Source organism: Carcharhinus amblyrhynchos, unplaced genomic scaffold, assembly GCF_965287045.1.
Source record: "Carcharhinus amblyrhynchos unplaced genomic scaffold, sCarAmb.v2.hapA scaffold_459, whole genome shotgun sequence".
In the NCBI taxonomy this organism is placed as follows: Eukaryota; Metazoa; Chordata; class Chondrichthyes; order Carcharhiniformes; family Carcharhinidae; genus Carcharhinus; species Carcharhinus amblyrhynchos.
Genome location: NW_027650199.1, coordinates 41,798 through 54,801, shown reverse-complemented (window position 1 = coordinate 54,801; position 13,004 = coordinate 41,798).

Sequence of the window (13,004 nt, the reverse complement as noted above, 5' to 3'; positions counted from 1 at the left end):
GAAGGATGAGGGGTGACCTGATAGAGGTGTATAAGATGTTGAGAGGTATGGATCGGGTGGATTCTCGGAGGCTATTTCCCAGGGGCTGAAATGGTCGCTACGAGAGGACACAGGTTTAAGGTGCTGGGGAGCAGGTACAGAGGAGATGTCAGGGGTAAGGTTTTCACTCAGAGGGTGGTGAGTGAGGCTGCCGTCGGTGGTGGTGGAGGCAAATTCGTTGGGGTCTTTTAAGAGACTTCTGGATGAGTGTATGGGATCTAATGGGATTGGGGGTTATAGATAGGCCTGGTAGGTAGGGATATGATCGGCGCAACTTGTGGGCCGAAGGGCCTGTTTGTGCTGTAGTGTGTTCTATGATGTTCTATGTCTATACTGGCTCTTTGCAAGGACAGTTTAGCGAGTCCCATTCCTCTTCCCTTTCTTATTTTCTTTTTTTATACCCCCTCAGGAGCTTGCCCAGTTCTCTTCTAAAAACTGCAATCGAATCTGCCTCCAACGTCTTCTCAGGTAGCACATTCCAGAGCCTAAATGTTCACGGTGTAAGATATATTCTCCCTCATGTCGTCTTTGGTTCCTTTGACAATCACCTTGAATCATTGGTCTCTGATTGTGGGATCTTCCACCAATGGCACAGTTTCTTTCTACCTTCTCCACGTAGACCTCCATCAAACCTCCTCTCAAGCTCCTGAAATCCCTCCGATCCATCCTGAAGTCCCTCGTCCCTCAGTTCATGCCGGTAGACCTTTCCTGCACTCTTTCCAACGCTTTCACATTCTCCCCAAACTGTGGAGCCCAGAATTGGACACAAGACTCCGGTTGAAACCGAGCCAGTGCTTTATAAATGTACTCTACGACTTCCTTCTTGTTCTCTATGCTTTTATTTAGAAAACTTCTTTAACCACTTTCGCAAGCATCACTGCCACTTTCACCTATCTAGATCATAAGACGTAGGAGGAGAAGTAGGCCATTCAGCCCATCGAGTCTGCACACATAGCCCACGTCTGTCTGTCCGCCCACTTCAGAACTGTACCATTTGTTTGATATTGCCTTGCCTTGTTCTTCCCTCCAAAGCACTTTGCACTTAGATTCCCTACAGTGCACAAGGAGGCCATTTGGCCCATTGAGTCTGCACCAACAATCTGACAGAGCATCTTACCCAGGCCCCTCCCCCTGCCCCATTTCTGAAACTGAACTAACCTCCCGTAACCTATACATCTTGGGAAATGAAAGGGCAATTTAGCATGGCCAATCCACCTAACCTGCACATCTTTGGACACTAAGGGGCAATTTAGCATGGCCAATCCACCTAACCTGCATATCTCTGCCAGAGGAAACCCACGCAGACACGGGTAGAACATGCAAACTGCACACAGACAGTGACCCGAGAACGGAATTGAACCCGAGTCCCTGGCGCTGTGAGGCAGCAGTGCAGTGCCACTGTGCCACTCTCATTGTATCAAGTCTCCGCTGGTGTTTGTGGCCTCCACACTGGCATCACCAGCACAAACCTCTGAGTGGGCACCCCTTGTCCGCGAGGAGACATCCCCCCCAGCCACCGCTCTCCCTCAAAGACAGCTGGAGTTTGTGGGTGACCCAATGTGTAATTTCATGGTCACTCCCGGGAAACGAACACGCACCTTGTGTGTCGTGTGGTCACAGATGAGTTGGATATTGAGGGAATGGAACCCTCTGTGGTTTATGAATGATGCCACCATGGTTACTTATGAGCTTCATAGGGGGCAGGCTATCAGATGGTGCACCTGGGTCGCCCCTGCTAGGTGGATGGAGCCCATGGCCCTGGCGTCCTGGTCCGATGGGCCCTGGTCAAAATCCTGCCATGAATGTTACCTCGCTGACCCATTTGTGAGCAGCAGACTGGGAGATCCACAGATACCCTCTGCGCGACCCTGGAATGAATCATTAGCTAGAACTCCACTGTGCGATGGGACAGCGAGTTCCACAAATTCACCACCCTCTGCAGAAGTAGTTCCCCCTCATCTCGGTTTTATATCTACTGCCCCTCAACCTATACCTGTGGGCTGCACGGTGGCACAGCGGATTAACACTGCTGCCTCACAGCACCGAGGACCCAGGTTCGATTCCCAGCTTGGCTCAATGTATGTGCAGAGTCTGCACGTTCTCCCTGCGTCTGCATAGGTTTCCTCCGGGTACTCCCACTCCAAAAGATGTGCAGGTTAGGTGGATTGGCCTTGGTAAATTGCTCCTTAGTGTCCAAAGATGTGCAGGTTAGGTGGATTGGCCATGCTAAATTTCCCCCTAGTGTCCCAAGATGTGTAGGTTAGGTGGATTGGCCATGCTAAATTGCTCCTTAGTGTCCAAAGATGTGCAGGTTAGGTGGATTGGCCATGCTAAATTGCCCCTTAGTGTCCCAAGATGTGCAGGTTAGGTGGTTTGGCCATGCTAAATTGCTCCTTAGTGTCAGGGGGATTAGCAGGATAAATATGTGGGGTAATGGAGATAGAGCCCGGGTGGGATTGTTGTTACTGCAGATGCTTGATGGTCCAAATGGCCTCTTTCTGCACCGTAGGGATTCTATGTAACAAAGCTGATGAGGGTCATGTGGTAGGTGCGGTGTATATGGACTTCCACAATGATAAAATGCCACATAACAGGCTGGGATAAAAGGGGCAGTAGCAGTGTGGATACAAAGTTGCAGAGTGACAGGAAACAGAAGTGGGGAATGGGTGCTTTATGAGCTGGGGAGAGGTGTACAGTGCTGTAATCCAAGAGTTGGTACTATGCCCAGTGCTTTTTATTTATCTATATTAATGAACTGGACTTGGGTGACTTGCCTTTGCAAAATGTGCAACTCACACAACAGTGAGTCTGGGTCCTCTGCTATTTGTGATTTTTATCAATGACTCCTTCATGTCGTCTTTGGTTCCTTTGACAAACACCTTGAATCATTGGTCTCTGATTGTGGGATCTTCCACCAATGGCACAGTTTCTTTCTACCTTCTCCACGTAGACCTCCATCAAACCTCCTCTCAAGCTCCTGAAATCCCTCCGATCCATCCTGAAGTCCCTCGTCCCTCAGTTCATGCCGGTAGACCTTTCCTGCACTCTTTCCAACGCTTTCACATTCTCCCCAAACTGTGGAGCCCAGAATTGGACACAAGACTCCGGTTGAAACCGAGCCAGTGCTTTATAAATGTACTCTACGACTTCCTTCTTGTTCTCTATGCTTTTATTTAGAAAACTTCTTTAACCACTTTCGCAAGCATCACTGCCACTTTCACCTATCTAGATCATAAGACGTAGGAGGAGAAGTAGGCCATTCAGCCCATCGAGTCTGCACACATAGCCCACGTCTGTCTGTTCGCCCACTTCAGAACTGTACCATTTATTTGATATTGCCTTGCCTTGTTCTTCCCTCCAAAGCACTTTGCACTTAGATTCCCTACAGTGCACAAGGAGGCCATTTGGCCCATTGAGTCTGCACCAACAATCTGACAGAGCATCTTACCCAGGCCCCTCCCCCTGCCCCATTTCTGAAACTGAACTAACCTCCCGTAACCCATACATCTTGGGAAATGAAAGGGCAATTTAGCATGGCCAATCCACCTAACCTGCACATCTTTGGACACTAAGGGGCAATTTAGCATGGCCAATCCACCTAACCTGCACATCTTTGGACACTAAGGGGCAATTTAGCATGGCCAATCCACCTAACCTGCACATCTTTGGACACTAAGGGGCAATTTAGCATGGCCAATCCACCTAACCTGCATATCTCTGCCAGAGGAAACCCACGCAGACACGGGTAGAACATGCAAACTGCACACAGACAGTGACCCGAGAACGGAATTGAACCCGAGTCCCTGGCGCTGTGAGGCAGCAGTGCAGTGCCACTGTGCCACTCTCATTGTATCAAGTCTCCGCTGGTGTTTGTGGCCTCCACACTGGCATCACCAGCACAAACCTCTGAGTGGGCACCCCTTGTCCGCGAGGAGACATCCCCCCCAGCCACCGCTCTCCCTCAAAGACAGCTGGAGTTTGTGGGTGACCCAATGTGTAATTTCATGGTCACTCCCGGGAAACGAACACGCACCTTGTGTGTCGTGTGGTCACAGATGAGTTGGATGTTGAGGGAGTGGAACCCTCTGTGGTTTATGAATGATGCCACCATGGTTACTTATGAGCTTCATAGGGGGCAGGCTATCAGATGGTGCACCTGGGTCGCCCCTGCTAGGTGGATGGAGCCCATGGCCCTGGCGTCCTGGTCCGATGGGCCCTGGTCAAAATCCTGCCATGAATGTTACCTCGCTGACCCATTTGTGAGCAGCAGACTGGGAGATCCACAGATACCCTCTGCGCTACCCTGGAATGAATCATTAGCTAGAACTCCACTGTGCAATGGGACAGCGAGTTCCACAAATTCACCACCCTCTGCAGAAGTAGTTCCCCCTCATCTCGGTTTTATATCTACTGCCCCTCAACCTATACCTGTGGGCTGCACGGTGGCACAGCGGGTTAACACTGCTGCCTCACAGCACCGAGGACCCAGGTTCGATTCCCAGCTTGGCTCAATGTCTGTGCAGAGTCTGCACGTTCTCCCTGCGTCTGCATAGGTTTCCTCCGGGTACTCCCACTCCAAAAGATGTGCAGGTTAGGTGGATTGGCCTTGGTAAATTGCTCCTTAGTGTCCAAAAATGTGCAGGTTAGGTGGATTGGCCATGCTAAGTTGCCCCTTAGTGTCCCAAGATGTGTAGGTTAGGTGGATTGGCCATGCTAAATTGCCCCTTAGTGTCCCAAGATGTGTAGGTTAAGTGGATTGGCCATGCTAAATTGCTCCTTAGTGTCCAAAGATGTGCAGGTTAGGTGGATTGGCCATGCTAAATTTCCCCTTAGTGCCCAAAGATGTGTAGGTTGGGTGGATTGGCCATGCTAAATTGCCCCTTAGTGTCCCAAGATGTGCAGGTTAGGTGGATTGGCCATGCTAAATTTCCCCTTAGTGCCCAAAGATGTGTAGGTTGGGTGGATTGGCCATGCTAAATTGCCCCTTAGTGTCCCAAGATGTGCAGGTTAGGGTGGATTGGCCATGCTAAATTGCCCCTTAGTGTCCCGAGATGTGTAGGTTAGGTGGATTGGCCATGCTAAATTGCCCCTTAGTGTCCAAAGATGTGCAGGTTAGGTGGATTGGCCATGCTAAATTTCCCCCTAGTGTCCCAAGATGTGCAGGTTAGGTGGATTGGCCATGCTAAATTGCCCCTTAGTGTCCCAAGATGTGTAGGTTAGGTGGATTGGCCATGCTAAATTGCCCCTTAGTGTCCCAAGATGTGTAGGTTAGGTGGATTGGCCATGCTAAATTGCTCCTTAGTATCCAAAGATGTGCAGGTTAGGTGGATTGGCCATGCTAAAATTCCCCCTAGTGTCCCAAGATGTGCAGGTTAGGGTGGATTGGCCATGCTAAATTGCCCCTTAGTGTCCCAAGATGTGTAGGTTAGGTGGATTGGCCATGCTAAATTGCCCCTTAGTGTCCCAAGATGTGCAGGTTAGGTGGTTTAACCATGCTAAATTGCTCCTTAGTGTCAGGGGGATTAGCAGGATAAATATGTGGGGTAATGGAGATAGAGCCCGGGTGGGATTGTTGTTACTGCAGATGCTTGATGGTCCAAATGGCCTCTTTCTGCACCGTAGGGATTCTATGTAACAAAGCTGATGAGGGTCATGTGGTAGGTGCGGTGTATATGGACTTCCACAATGATAAAATGCCACATAACAGGCTGGGATAAAAGGGGCAGTAGCAGTGTGGATACAAAGTTGCAGAGTGACAGGAAACAGAAGTGGGGAATGGGTGCTTTATGAGCTGGGGAGAGGTGTACAGTGCTGTAATCCAAGAGTTGGTACTATGCCCAGTGCTTTTTATTTATCTATATTAATGAACTGGACTTGGGTGACTTGCCTTTGCAAAATGTGCAACTCACACAACAGTGAGTCTGGGTCCTCTGCTATTTGTGATTTTTATCAATGACTTGGAAGAGGGGGCTGAAGGGTGGGTCAATAAATTTATTGACGACACCAAGATTAGTGGGGTAGTGGATGAGGTGGAGGGCTCTTGTAGGCTGCAAAGAGACATTGATAGGATGCAGAACTGGGCTGAAAAGTGGCAGATGGAGTTTAACACTGATAAGTGCGAGGTGATTCATTTTGGTAGGACAAACTTGAATGTGGATTACAGGGTCAACGGCAGGGTTCAGAGGAATGTGGAGGAACAGAGAGATCTTGGGGTTCATATCCACAGATCTCTGAAGGTTGCCACTCAAGTGGATAGAGCCGTGAAGAAGGCTTATAGTGTGTTAGCGTTTATTAACAGGAGGTTTGAGTTTAAGAGCCGTGGGGTTGTGCTGCAACTGTACACATCCTTGGTGAGACCACATTTGGAATATTGTTTCAGTTCTGGTCACCTCACTACAAGAAGGATGTGGAAGCATTGGACAGAGTGCAGAGATTTACCAGGATGCTGCCTGGTTTGGAGGGTAGGTCTTATGAGGAAAGGTTGTTGGAACTGGAGCTTTTCTCTTTAGAGTGGAGGAGGATAAGAGGTGACTTAATAGAGGTTTATAAGACGATGAGAGGGATTGATAGAGTGGATGTTCAGAGACTATTTCCTAGGGTGGATGTAGCTGTTACTAGGGGGCGTAACTAACTATAAGGTTGATGGTGGGAGATATAGAAGGGATGTTGAGGTAGATTCTTTACTCAGAGTGTGGTTGGGGTGTGGAATGCACTGCCTGCTGTGATAGTGGAGTCGGGCACTTTAGGAACTTTCAAGCAGTTACTGGATAGGTACATGGAGCAGACCAGAATGATAGGGAGTGGGATAGCTTGATCTTGGGTTCAGACATAGCTCGGCACAACATCGAGGGCCGAAGGGCCTGTACTGTGCTGTGATGCTCTATGTTCTAAAACTTGGAAGCTGTGAACTGCGAGGAGGATAGTGACAGCCTTCAAGAGGTCATAGGGTGGTAAAATGGGCAGATGCTTGGCAGACAGAGTTTAACCTAGAGAAGTGTGGCATGGCGGTTAGCACTGCCACCTTACAGCGCCAGAGGTCTGGGTTCAGCGCTGGCCTTGAGTCACTGTCTGTGCGGAGTCTGCACATTCTCCCCGTGCCTGCGTGGGTTTCCTTTGGGTGTTCCGGTTTCCTCCCATAGTTCTGAAAGCGGGCTAGGACCCTCAAGATCCAGGCCTGCCAGGGGATGCCCGCCAATGTCACCTCAGGCAACAGCAAGTCAGCAGGCCTCCCCAGTCTCAGCTGCGGATCCTGGGGATACCCCTATATATAATGGGAGAGTGAGGAAGACTACAAAGTGATGATAGAATCGTAGAATCCCGACAGCGCAGAAGGAGGCCATTTGGCCCATGGAATCTACACTGACCATAATACCCCCCCCCCCCCACCCCCCCCCCCCCCCAAGGCCCCACTCCCGCAACATTTACCCTGCTAACCCCTTGATGCTGGGGTCAATTTAGCATGGTCAATCAAACCTAACCTGCACACCTTTGAACTATGGGAGGAAACCCACGCAGACACAAGGAGAATGTGCAGACTCCGCACAGACAGTGACCCAAGGCCAGCGCCCAACCCGGATCCCCGGCGCTGTCAGGCAGCAGTGCGAACCACCGTGCCACACTTCTCTAGGTTGAACTCTGTCTGGATGTCAGCTGTGAGGTGCCCACCAGTGAGCGACCCAGGAGCCTGCCTACTTAGTGAACCCAGCGAGGTGTGAGTGTCTGCGCTGGTGCTGGGTGTGGACGATGGGTGTGACACCTCTTCAATGATGCCTCTTCTCTGTTACCCCCACCCCCCCACTCCACCAGCAGCACAGGGCGGACTCTCCCTCCTCCCCGGCCAGCTCAAGAGCACTCGCATAGAATCCTACAGTGCAGAAGGAGGCCATTCAGTCCTTCACCAACCACTCAAGCCCTCTCCCCATAATCCCATACATTTACCCTAGCTAGTGCCCCTGACGCTAAGAGGCAATTTAGCACGGCCAATGCACCTAACCCACACATTAGCACAAGTTGTGCACGGTAACACAGTGGTTAGCACTGCTGTTTCACAGCTCCAGGGTCTTGGGTTCGATTCCCGGCTCAGGTGTGTGTGGAGTTGCACATTCTCCTCATGCCTGCGTGGGTTTCCTCCGGGTACTCAGGTCTCCTCCCACAGTCCAAAGATGTGCGGGTTAGGTTGATTGGCCGTGCTAAGAAATTGCCCCTTAGTGTCCAGGGATGTGTAGGTTAGAGGGATTAGTGGGTATAATATGTAGGGATATGGGGGTAGGGCCTGGGTGGGATTGTGTTCGGTACAGACTCAATGGGCCGAAGGGCCTCTTCCTGCACTGTAGGGTTTCTATGATTCTATCGTTCGGACTGTGGGGGGAATCCGGAGCACCCGAAGGAAACCCATGCAGACATGGGGAGAATGTACAGACTCCGCACAGACCTTGATCCAGGCCAGGAATCGAACCCGGGTCCCTGGCGTTGTGAGGCAGCAGAGCTAACCACTGTACTGTCCCATCTCCTCGAATGACGTGAGAGTTCTGAGCTTTGACATTACTCCGGTGGGCGTGCTTGCTCAGGCTTGGTTGAGTTTGTCTTGCAGTGACACACACAGAGGGAGAGTGTAGGTGGCAGTGTTGACGTTTAAGATGGCGATGAGATGTGGCAGGCGTGGGGTTCGAGTGGGAGTTGGAGTGTGAGGAGAGCATTAGCGAGTGGAAGAGGGTGGCGCGTGGTGACTGGGAGGAGGAAGGGGGAGGGCTCCCTTACAGATGTTGACAAAGCCAGTAATCGAACCCGGGTCCCTGGCGCTGTGAGGCAGCAGTGATAACCACTGTGCCACTGCATCCTAGGCAGGGTGGGGGCAGGGTGGGGGTGATGGTGACCTTAGTGGGATCCCTTCTCCTGGAACTGTAGTGTGCTTCCCACTTCTGCTGCACTCCAACCAGAAGTGTGGTGAGGGGGGCCCCCACTAAGTGTGGCACGGTGACACAGTGGTTGGCACTGCTACCTCACAGTGCCAGGGACCCGGGTTCGATTCCAGCCTCGAGGGGCTGTGTGGAGTTTGCACATGCTTCCCATGTCTGCATGGGTTTCCTCCTGGTGCTCCGGTTTCCTCTCACAGTCCAAAGATGTGTAACTTAGGCGGATTAGCCATGCTAAATTGCTCCTGAGCGTCCAAAGGTAGGTAGGTCAGCTGGATTGGCCATGCCAAATTGCCCCTTAGTGTCCAAAGATGTGTATGTTAGGTAGATTAGCCATGCCAAATTGCCCCTGAGTGTCCAAAGATGTGTATGTTAGGTAGATTAGCCATGCCAAATTGCCCCTTAGTGTCCAAAGATGTGTATGTTAGGTAGATTAGCCATGCCAAATTGCCCCTGAGTGTCCAAAGATGTGTAGGTTAGGTGGATTGGCCATGCTAAATTGTCCCTCAGTGTCCAAAGATGTGTAGGTTAGATAGATTGGCCATGGGAAGTGCACGGGAATACAGGGAAAGAGCGGGGGAGAGAGCCTGGGTAAGATACCCAAAGAGTTGGTGCGATATGATGGTCGAAATGGCCTCCTTTTGCACTGTAGGGATTTCTACGGTTAATTTTGATCATGTTTATCATAAAGATCCACACCCTTCCCCTTCCCCCCATATAAGAACATAAGAACATAAGAACATAAGAAATAGGAGCAGGAGTAGGCCATCTGGCCCTTCGAGCCTGCCCCGCCATTCAATAAGATCATGGCTGATCTGTCGTGGCTCAGTTCCACTTTCCCGCCCTCTCCCCATAACCCTTAATCCCCTCTCTTATCAAAAACCCATCAACCCGCTTCTTAAAAATATTTAGCGAGGCAGCCTCCACCACTTCAACGGGCAGAGAATTCCAGAGATTCACCACCCTTTGAGTGAAGAAGTTCCTCCTCAACTCCGTTCTGAACCGCCCCCCCTTTATCTTGAGGCTGTGCCCCCTAGTCCTACTGTCTTTTTTGAGCGGGAAGAGTCTTTCCACCTCTATCCTATCCATCCCATTCATCATCTTATACGTCTCAATGAGATCTCCCCTCATTCTTCTAAACTCTAACGAGTACAAGCCTAGTTTATTCAGCCTCTCCTCATAGCTCAACCCCCTCAACTCCGGTATCAGCCTAGTAAACCTCCTCTGCACTCCCTCCAAGGCCAAAATATCCTTGCGCAGGTGCGGCGCCCAAAACTGCACACAGTACTCCAGCTGCGGCCTCACCAATGCCCTATACAGCTGCAGCAAGACCTCCCTACTTTTATATTCAATCCCCCTCGCTATGAAGGCCAGCATCCCATTCGCCTTCCTGACCACCTGCTGCACCTGCAGGCTGGGTTTTTGCGACTCATGCACAAGGACCCCGAGGTCCCTCTGCACCGTCGCCTGCTGCAGTTTTTCGCCACGTAAGTAATAGTCCTTCCTACCATTCTTCCTACCAAAGTGGACCACCTCACACTTGCCAACATTAAATTCCATTTGCCATTTCCTGGCCCATTCGCCCAGCCTATCTAGATCCTTCTGCAGACTCTCCACACCCTCCACACAATTTGCCTTTCCCCCAATCTTGGTGTCATCAGCAAATTTCGACACCCTACACTCGGTTCCCTCCTCCAGATCATCTATATAAATGGTAAATAGCTGAGGCCCCAGCACCGACCCCTGGGGCACCCCACTAGTCACCAACCGCCAATCCGAATAGCACCCATTGACCCCCACTCTCTGCCTCCTATTTGACAACCAATCCTCTATCCCTTGATCCTTTTAGCCCCAAGAGCTGTATCTAATTCTTGAAATTAGACAACGCTTTGGCCTCAACTACTTTCTCTCTAAACCACACGCCACCCAAACTTGGAAATATATCCAAAGGGGTGCGGGTTGGGTGGATAGGGTCATGCTAAGTTGGGTCAGCAGGGTAAATACTTGGGATCGCGGGGACGGGGCTTGGCGGGGGATTGTTGTCTTTGCGGACTGGATGGGCCAAATGGCCTCCTTCTGCGCCGTAGGGCTTCTGTGATTCTATATCGGCCGTTCCTCCGCCGTGGCTGGGGTCAAAATGCTACAACTCCCTCCCGAACAGCACTTGTGGGCGTACACGGGGACTGAGGCGGGTTCGAGAAGGCAACTCACTCGCCGCCTTCTCAAGGGGGCAATTAGGGACGGGCCAGTGACCCCTCAAACCCCCACTAACTTCAGCGCTGTGCCGAGCGTTCAAATTCCGTGACACGCACGGTGATTACCCCGCGCGTCTCAACATCAAAGCCCCAGCCAGAACCTGAGGCCATTTTCCACTGTGTGATGCTGTGTCTACAGATGCCAAGATGTTATCAGACAACCTCCCGCTCAGCCCCCTCCTCCCCACCACTCAACCTTTAAATAGACTCTTGATAAGTCCCTCAGCGAGTTAGTGGCAGAGTTAACCTGAGGCGAGAAAGGAAAAGAAACCACAACAGCAGGTGGAAAGTTCACGTTATTTGCAAAGAAAATAAACGCGATATCATCGATGCAGTTGCGTCAGCGCTGCACAACCTCCAAGCAGACATAATAACGTTTTTGCCAAATCTCAACGGCTCTTGTTTCAACAGAGCTCCTGAGACTGTAAAACAGGAGCCTTGGCCGTCCCAACACTGTCATTTAGCAAGCCAACCTCTACTTTCTCAGGAGGCTAAGGAAATCTGGCCTGTCCGCTACGACTCTCACCAACTTGTACAGACGCACCCTAGAGAGCATTCTTTTCGGTTGTATCACAGCTTGGCATGGCTCCTGCTCTGCCCAGGGCCACGAGAAACTAACAAAGGGTTGTGAATGTAGCCCAGTCCACCCTGGAAACCAGCCTCCCATCCATCTACTCCGCCTACGCTTCCTGCTGCTTCGGAAAAGCAGCCAAGGACCCCTTCATTATTGTTTCTTGCTCACCAAACCACACCATTCATAGAGTACACAGGGGAGAAGGAAAAGGGAGAGCACAGAATATAGTGTTATCGTCATAGATAGGGAGATCCGTTCAAAAGCTTGGTGGGAGAAGCTGTTCTTGAGTCGGTTGGCGCGTGACCTCAGACTTTTGTATCTTTCTCCCAATGGGAGAAGGTGGAAGAGAGAATGTCCGGGATGCTTGGGGTCCTTAATTATGCTGGCTCTTTTGCCAAGGCAGTAGGAAGTGTAGACAGAGTCAATGGATGGTTTGTGTGATGGATTGGGCTACATTCACGACTCTTTGTAGTTCCTTGCGGTCTTGGGCAGAGCAGGAGCCCATACCAAGCTGTGATACAACCAGGAAGAATGCTTTCTATGGGGCGTCTGTAAAAGTTGGTGGGAGTCGTAGCGGACAAGCTAAATTTCGTTAGTCTCCTGAGAACGTAGAGACGGCACAGTAGCACAGTGGGTTAGCACTGCTGCTTCACAGCTCCAGGGTCCTGGGTTCGATTCCCGGCTCGGGTCACTGTGTGTGGAGTATGTACATTCTCCTAGTGTCTGCGTGGGTTTCCTCCGGGTGCTCCGGTTTCCTCCCACAGTCCAAAGATGTGTGGCTTAGGTTGATGGGCCGTGCTAAGAAATTGCCCCTTAGTGTCCTGAGATGCATAGGTCAGAGGGATTAGTGGGTAAAATATAGAAATGGAAGTAGGGCTTGGTGTGTTTGGTGCAGAGTCAGTGGGCTGAATGGTCTCTTTCTGCACTGTAGGGTTTCTATGATTTTCTATTCTATGAACATAGAGGTGTTGGTGGACTTTCTTAACTATATGTTGTGATCTGAACACCTAGATCTTGAAGAAACTGACGAAATTAGTCTGTACATTCAATGTTGGGTGTTCGTTGAGTATTGCAGTGTCTGTTGACCATCAAAGTCCTCCGTGTTTGTCGGGTACCGCAGGATCTGAGGATACTTTATTGACCCCCCCTTTAATCCCCTTTTAGTCTGACGTTTTTAGTTTCATTGGTGATTTGTTTTGGCAAAAGTTTATTTATCGGTATCAC